This window comes from Dromaius novaehollandiae, chromosome 1 (assembly GCF_036370855.1).
Source record: "Dromaius novaehollandiae isolate bDroNov1 chromosome 1, bDroNov1.hap1, whole genome shotgun sequence".
In the NCBI taxonomy this organism is placed as follows: domain Eukaryota; kingdom Metazoa; phylum Chordata; class Aves; order Casuariiformes; family Dromaiidae; genus Dromaius; species Dromaius novaehollandiae.
The window spans coordinates 86165931-86174222 of record NC_088098.1 but is presented as its reverse complement, the minus strand read 5'-3'; the positions used below and the strand labels follow the sequence as shown (position 1 = coordinate 86174222).

The window sequence follows — 8292 nt, the reverse complement described above, 5'->3', positions numbered from 1 at the left end:
TGAGCCAAAGGCTGAGCCTTCTCCAACGCCAAACCCTGAGCATGCTCCAACGCCAAACCCTGAGCCTTCTCCAACGCCAAACCCTGAGCCAAACCCTGAGCCTTCTCCAACGCCAAACCCTGAGCCTTCTCCAACGCCAAACCCTGAGCCAAAGCCTGAGCCTTCTCCAACGCCAAACCCTGAGCCTTCTCCAACGCCAAAGCCTGAGCCTTCTCCAACGCCAAACCCTGAGCCAAACCCTGAGCCTTCTCCAACGCCAAACCCTGAGGCAAAGCCTGAGCATTCTCCAACGCCAAACCCTGAGCCAAACCCTGAGCCCACTCCAACCCCAAACCGTGAGCCTTCTCCAATGCCAAACCCTGAGCCAAACCCTGAGCCTTCTCCAACGCCAAACCCTGAGCCTTCTCCAACGCCAAACCCTGAGCCAAACCCTGAGCCTTCTCCAAGGCCAAACCCTTAGCCTTCTCCAACGCCAAAGCCTGAGCCAAAGCCTGAGCCTTCTCCAAGGCCAAAGCCTGAGCCTTCTCCAACGCCAAACCCTGAGCCAGACCCTGAGCCTTCTCCAACGCCAAACCCTGAGCCTTCTCCAACGCCAAACCCTGAGCCAAAGCCTGAGCCTTCTCCAACGCCAAACCCTGAGCCTTCTCCAACGCCAAAGCCTGAGCCAAACCCTGAGCCTTCTCCAACGCCAAACCCTGAGCCTTCTCCAACGCCAAACCCTGAGCCAAAGCCTGAGCCTTCTCCAACGCCAAACCCTGAGCCTTCTCCAAGGCCAAACCCTGAGCCAAAGCCTGAGCCTTCTCCAACGCCAAAGCCTGAGCCAAAACTTGAGCCTTCTCCAACGCCAAACCCTGAGCCTTCTCCAACGCCAAAGCCTGAGCCAAACCCTGAGCCTTCTCCAACGCCAAACCCTGAGCCAAACCCTGAGCCTTCTCCAACGCCAAACCCTGAGCCAAAGGCTGAGCCTTCTCCAACGCCAAACCCTGAGCATGCTCCAACGCCAAACCCTGAGCCTTCTCCAACGCCAAACCCTGAGCCAAACCCTGAGCCTTCTCCAACGCCAAACCCTGAGCCTTCTCCAACGCCAAACCCTGAGCCAAAGCCTGAGCCTTCTCCAACGCCAAACCCTGAGCCTTCTCCAACGCCAAAGCCTGAGCCTTCTCCAACGCCAAACCCTGAGCCAAACCCTGAGCCTTCTCCAACGCCAAACCCTGAGCCAAAGCCTGAGCATTCTCCAACGCCAAACCCTGAGCCAAACCCTGAGCCCACTCCAACGCCAAACCGTGAGCCTTCTCCAATGCCAAACCCTGAGCCAAGCCCTGAGCCTTCTCCAACGCCAAACCCTGAGCCTTCTCCAACGCCAAAGCCTGAGCCAAACCCTGAGCCTTCTCCAAGGCCAAACCCTTAGCCTTCTCCAACGCCAAAGCCTGAGCCAAAGCCTGAGCCTTCTCCAAGGCCAAAGCCTGAGCCTTCTCCAACGCCAAACCCTGAGCCAGACCCTGAGCCTTCTCCAACGCCAAACCCTGAGCCTTCTCCAACGCCAAACCCTGAGCCAAACCCTGAGCCTTCTCCAACGCCAAAGCCTGAGCCAAAGCCTGAGCCTTCTCCAACGCCAAACCCTGAGCCTTCTCCAACGCCAAACCCTGAGCCAAAGCCTGAGCCTTCTCCAACGCCAAACCCTGAGCCTTCTCCAAGGCCAAACCCTGAGCCAAACCTGAGCCTTCTCCAACGCCAAATCCTGAGCCTTCTCCAATGGTAAACACTGAGCCAAAGCCTGAGCCTTCTCCAACGCCAAACCGTGAGCCTTCTCCAATGCCAAAACCTGAGCCAAACCCTGAGCCTTCTCCAACGCCAAACCCTGAGCCTTCTCCAACGCCAAACCCTGAGCCAAAGCCTGAGCCTTCTCCAATGCCAAACCCTGAGCCAAACCCTGAGCCTTCTCAAACGCCATAGCCTGAGCCTTCTCCAACGCCAAACCCTGAGCCTGCTCCAAGGCCAAACCCTGAGCCAAACCCTGAGCCTTCTCCAACGCCAAAGCCTGAGCCAAACCCTGAGCCTTCTCCAACGCCAAACCCTGAGCCAAACCCCGAGCCTTCTCCAACGCCAAAGCCTGAGCCAAACACTGAGCCTTCTGCAACGCCAAAGCCTGAGCCTTCTCCAACGCCAAACCCTGAGGCAAAGCCTGAGCCTTCTCCATCACCAAACCCTGAGCCTTCTGCAACGCCAAACCCTGAGGCAAACCCTGAGCCTTCTCCATCACCAAACCCTGAGCCTTCTCCAACGCCAAAGCCTGAGCCAAACCCTGAGCCTTCTCCAACGCCAAACCCTGAGGCTTCTCCAACGCCAAACCCTGAGCAAGACCCTGAGCCTTCTCCAACGCCAAACCCTGAGCCTTCTCCAACGCCAAAGCCTGAGCCAAAGCCTGAGCCTTCTCCAACGCCAAACCCTGAGCCTTCTCCAACGCCAAAGCCTGAGCCAAACCCTGAGCCTTCTCCAACGCCAAACCCTGAGCCTACTCCAACACCAAAGCCTGAGCCAAACCCTGAGCCTTCTCCAACGCCAAACCCTGAGCCAAAGGCTGAGCCTTCTCCAACGCCAAACCCTGAGCATGCTCCAACGCCAAACCCTGAGCCTTCTCCAACGCCAAACCCTGAGCCAAACCCTGAGCCTTCTCCAACGCCAAACCCTGAGCCTTCTCCAACGCCAAACCCTGAGCCAAAGCCTGAGCCTTCTCCAACGCCAAACCCTGAGCCTTCTCCAACGCCAAAGCCTGAGCCTTCTCCAACGCCAAACCCTGAGCCAAACCCTGAGCCTTCTCCAACGCCAAACCCTGAGCCAAAGCCTGAGCATTCTCCAACGCCAAACCCTGAGCCAAACCCTGAGCCTTCTCCAACGCCAAACCGTGAGCCTTCTCCAATGCCAAACCCTGAGCCAAGCCCTGAGCCTTCTCCAACGCCAAACCCTGAGCCTTCTCCAACGCCAAACCCTGAGCCAAACCCTGAGCCTTCTCCAAGGCCAAACCCTTAGCCTTCTCCAACGCCAAAGCCTGAGCCAAAGCCTGAGCCTTCTCCAAGGCCAAAGCCTGAGCCTTCTCCAACGCCAAACCCTGAGCCAGACCCTGAGCCTTCTCCAACGCCAAACCCTGAGCCTTCTCCAACTCCAAACCCTGAGCCAAACCCTGAGCCTTCTCCAACGCCAAACCCTGAGCCAAAGCCTGAGCCTTCTCCAACGCCAAACCCTGAGCCTTCTCCAACGCCAAACCCTGAGCCAAAGCCTGAGCCTTCTCCAACGCCAAACCCTGAGCCTTCTCCAAGGCCAAACCCTGAGCCAAACCTGAGCCTTCTCCAACGCCAAATCCTGAGCCTTCTCCAATGGTAAACACTGAGCCAAAGCCTGAGCCTTCTCCAACGCCAAACCGTGAGCCTTCTCCAATGCCAAAACCTGAGCCAAACCCTGAGCCTTCTCCAACGCCAAACCCTGAGCCTTCTCCAACGCCAAACCCTGAGCCAAAGCCTGAGCCTTCTCCAATGCCAAACCCTGAGCCAAACCCTGAGCCTTCTCAAACGCCATAGCCTGAGCCTTCTCCAACGCCAAACCCTGAGCCTGCTCCAAGGCCAAACCCTGAGCCAAACCCTGAGCCTTCTCCAACGCCAAAGCCTGAGCCAAACCCTGAGCCTTCTCCAACGCCAAACCCTGAGCCAAACCCCGAGCCTTCTCCAACGCCAAAGCCTGAGCCAAACACTGAGCCTTCTGCAACGCCAAAGCCTGAGCCTTCTCCAACGCCAAACCCTGAGGCAAAGCCTGAGCCTTCTCCATCACCAAACCCTGAGCCTTCTGCAACGCCAAACCCTGAGGCAAACCCTGAGCCTTCTCCATCACCAAACCCTGAGCCTTCTCCAACGCCAAAGCCTGAGCCAAACCCTGAGCCTTCTCCAACGCCAAACCCTGAGGCTTCTCCAACGCCAAACCCTGAGCAAGACCCTGAGCCTTCTCCAACGCCAAACCCTGAGCCTTCTCCAACGCCAAAGCCTGAGCCAAAGCCTGAGCCTTCTCCAACGCCAAACCCTGAGCCTTCTCCAACGCCAAACCCTGAGCCAAACCCTGAGCCTTCTCCAACGCCAAACCCTGAGCCTACTCCAACACCAAAGCCTGAGCCAAACCGTGAGCCTTCTCCAACGCCAAACCCTGAGCGTTCTCCAACGCCAAAACCTGAGCCTTCTCCAACGCCAAACCCTGAGCCAAACCCTGAGCCTTCTCCAACGCCAAACCCTGAGCCTTCTCCAACGCCAAACCCTGAGCCTTCTCCAACGCCAAACCCTGAGCCAAACCCTGAGCCTTCTCCAACGCCAAACCCTGAGCCAAAGCCTGAGCATTCTCCAACGCCAAACCCTGAGCCAAACCCTGAGCCCACTCCAACGCCAAACCCTGAGCCTTCTCCAATGCCAAACCCTGAGCCAAACCCTGAGCCTTCTCCAACGCCAAACCCTGAGCCTTCTCCAATGCCAAACCCTGAGCCAAAGCCTGAGCCTTCTCCAAGGCCAAACCCTTAGCCTTCTCCAACGCCAAAGCCTGAGCCAAAGCCTGAGCCTTCTCCAACGCCAAACCCTGAGCCTTCTCCAACGCCAAAGCCTAAGCCAGACCCTGAGCCTTCTCCAACGCCAAACCCTGATCATTCTCCAATGCCAAACCCTGAGCCAAAGCCTGAGCCTTCTCCAACGCCAAACCCTGAGCCTTCTCCAACGCCAAAGCCTGAGCCAAACCCTGAGCCTTCTCCAATGCCAAACCCTGAGCCTTCTCCAACGCCAAAGCCTGAGCCAAAGCCTGAGCCTTCTCCAACGCCAAACCCTGAGCCTTCTCCAACGCCAAACCCTGAGCCAAAGCCTGAGCCTTCTCCAACGCCAAACCCTGAGCCTTCTCCAATGCCAAAGCCTGAGCCAAAGCCTGAGCCTTCTCCAACGCCAAACCCTGAGCCTTCTCCAACGCCAAAGCCTGAGCCAAACCCTGAGCCTTCTCCAACGCCAAACCCTGAGCCTTCTCCAACGCCAAAGCCTGAGCCAAACCCTGAGCCTTCTCCAACGCCAAACCCTGAGCCTTCTCCAACGCCAAAGCCTGAGCCTTCTCCAACGCCAAACCCTGAGCCAAACCCTGAGCCTTCTCCAAGGCCAAAGCCTGAGCCTTCTCCAACGCCAAACCCTGAGCCAAACCCTGAGCCTTCTCCAACGCCAAACCCTGAGCCTTCTCCAACGCCAAACCCTGAGCCAAATCCTGAGCCTTCTCCAACGCCAAACCCTGAGCCTTCTCCAACGCCAAACCCTGAGCCAAACCCTGAGCCTTCTCCAACGCCAAACCCTGAGCCAAACCCTGAGCCTTCTCCAACGCCAAATCCTGAGCCTTCTGCAATGGTAAACACTGAGCCAAAGCCTGAGCCTTCTCCAACGCCAAACCCTGAGCCTTCTCCAACGCCAAACCCTGAGCCAAACCCTGAGCCTTCTCCAACGCCAAAGCCTGAGCCTTCTCCAACGCCAAACCCTGAGCCAAAGCCTGAGCCTTCTCCAATGCCAAACCCTGAGCCAAACCCTGAGCCTTCTCAAACGCCATAGCCTGAGCCTTCTCCAACGCCAAACCCTGAGCCTTCTCCAAGGCCAAACCCTGAGCCAAAGCCTGAGCCTTCTCCAACGCCAAGGGCTGAGCCAAAACCTGAGCCTTCTCCAACGCCAAACCCTGAGCCTTCTCCAACCCCAAAGCCTGAGCCAAACCCTGAGCCTTCTCCAAGGCCAAACCCTTAGCCTTCTCCAACGCCAAAGCCTGAGCCAAAGCCTGAGCCTTCTCCAACGCCAAACCCTGAGCCTTCTCCAACGCCAAAGCCTGAGCCTTCTCCAACGCCAAACCCTGAGCCAAACCCTGAGCCTTCTCCAACGCCAAACCCTGAGCCAAAGCCTGAGCATTCTCCAACGCCAAACCCTGAGCCAAACCCTGAGCCCACTCCAACGCCAAACCCTGAGCCTTCTCCAATGCCAAACCCTGAGCCAAACCCTGAGCCTTCTCCAACGCCAAACCCTGAGCCTTCTCCAACGCCAAACCCTGAGCCAAACCCTGAGCCTTCTCCAAGGCCAAACCCTTAGCCTTCTCCAACGCCAAAGCCTGAGCCAAAGCCTGAGCCTTCTCCAACGCCAAACCCTGAGCCTTCTCCAACGCCAAAGCCTAAGCCAGACCCTGAGCCTTCTCCAACGCCAAACCCTGATCATTCTCCAATGCCAAACCCTGAGCCAAACCCTGAGCCTTCTCCAACGCCAAACCCTGAGCCTTCTCCAACGCCAAACCCTGAGCCAAACCCTGAGCCTTCTCCAATGCCAAACCCTGAGCCTTCTCCAACGCCAAAGCCTGAGCCAAAGCCTGAGCCTTCTCCAACGCCAAACCCTGAGCCTTCTCCAACGCCAAACCCTGAGCCAAAGCCTGAGCCTTCTCCAACGCCAAACCCTGAGCCTTCTCCAATGCCAAACCCTGAGCCAAAGCCTGAGCCTTCTCCAACGCCAAAGCCTGAGCCTTCTCCAACGCCAAAGCCTGAGCCAAACCCTGAGCCTTCTCCAACGCCAAACCCTGAGCCTTCTCCAACGCCAAACCCTGAGCCAAAGCCTGAGCCTTCTCCAACGCCAAACCCTGAGCCTTCTCCAACGCCAAACCCTGAGCCAAACCCTGAGCCTTCTCCAACGCCAAACCCTGAGCCTTCTCCAACGCCAAACCCTGAGCCAAACCCTGAGCCTTCTCCAACGCCAAACCCTGAGCCTTCTCCAACGCCAAACCCTGAGCCAAATCCTGAGCCTTCTCCAACGCCAAACCCTGAGCCGTCTCCAACGCCAAACCCTGAGCCAAACCCTGAGCCTTCTCCAACGCCAAACCCTGAGCCAAACCCTGAGCCTTCTCCAACGCCAAATCCTGAGCCTTCTGCAATGGTAAACACTGAGCCAAAGCCTGAGCCTTCTCCAACGCCAAACCCTGAGCCTTCTCCAACGCCAAACCCTGAGCCAAACCCTGAGCCTTCTCCAACGCCAAAGCCTGAGCCTTCTCCAACGCCAAACCCTGAGCCAAAGCCTGAGCCTTCTCCAATGCCAAACCCTGAGCCAAACCCTGAGCCTTCTCAAACGCCATAGCCTGAGCCTTCTCCAACGCCAAACCCTGAGCCTTCTCCAAGGCCAAACCCTGAGCCAAAGCCTGAGCCTTCTCCAACGCCAAGGGCTGAGCCAAAACCTGAGCCTTCTCCAACGCCAAACCCTGAGCCTTCTCCAACCCCAAAGCCTGAGCCAAACCCTGAGCCTTCTCCAACGCCAAACCCTGAGTCAAACCCTGAGCCTTCTCCAATGCCAAACCGTGATACAAAGCTTGAGCCTTCTCCAACGCCAAACCCTGAGCCAAACCCTGAGCCTTCTCCAACGGCAAACCCTGAGCCAAAGCCTGAGCCTTCTCCAACGCCAAACCCTGAGCCTTCTCCAACGCCAAACCCTGAGCCAAACCCTGAGCCTTCTCCAACGCCAAACCCTGAGCCAAAGCCTGAGCCTTCTCCAACGCCAAACCCTGAGCCTTCTCCAACGGCAAACACTGAGCCAAAGCCTGAGCCTTCTCCAACGCCAAACCCTGAGCCTTCTCCAAGGCCAAACCCTGAGCCAAACCCTGAGCCTTCTCCAACACCAAACCCTGAGCCTTCTCCAAGGCCAAACCCTGAGCCAAACCCTGAGCCTTCTCCAATGCCAAACCCTGAGCCTTCTCCAAGGCCAAACCCTGAGCCTTCTCCAACGCCAAACCCTGAGCCAAAGCCTGAGCCTTCTCCAACGCCAAAGCCTGAGCCAAAGCCTGAGCCTTCTCCAAGGCCAAACCCAGAGCCAAACCCTGAGCCTTCTCCAACGCCAAACCCTGAGCCTTCTCCAACGCCAAGCCCTGAGCCAAACCCTGAGCCTTCTCCAATGCCAAACCCTGAGCCTTCTCCAACGGCAAACCCTGAGTCAAACCCTGAGCCTTCTCCAACGCCAAACCCTGAGCCAAACCCTGAGCCTTCTCCAACGCCAAACCCTGAGCCAAAGCCTGAGCCTTCTCCAACGCCAAACCCTGAGCCTTCTCCAACACCAAAGCCTGAGCCAAACCCTGAGCCTTCTCCAACACCAAACCCTGAGCCTTCTCCAACGCCAAACCCTGAGCCAAAGCCTGAGCCTTCTCCAACGCCAAACCCTGAGCCAAAGGCTGAGCCTTCTCCAACGCCAAACCCTGAGCCAAAGGCTGAGCCTTCTCCAACGCCAAACCCTG

General features: G+C 57.5%; 1 pseudogene; it reads left to right on the top strand.

Moving 5' to 3' along the window:
• Positions 1 to 343: 343 nt before the first annotated feature.
• The window catches only part of LOC135330669 (cell surface glycoprotein 1-like), a 28400-nt pseudogene continuing 20451 nt past the window's right edge, over positions 344 to 8292 (top strand).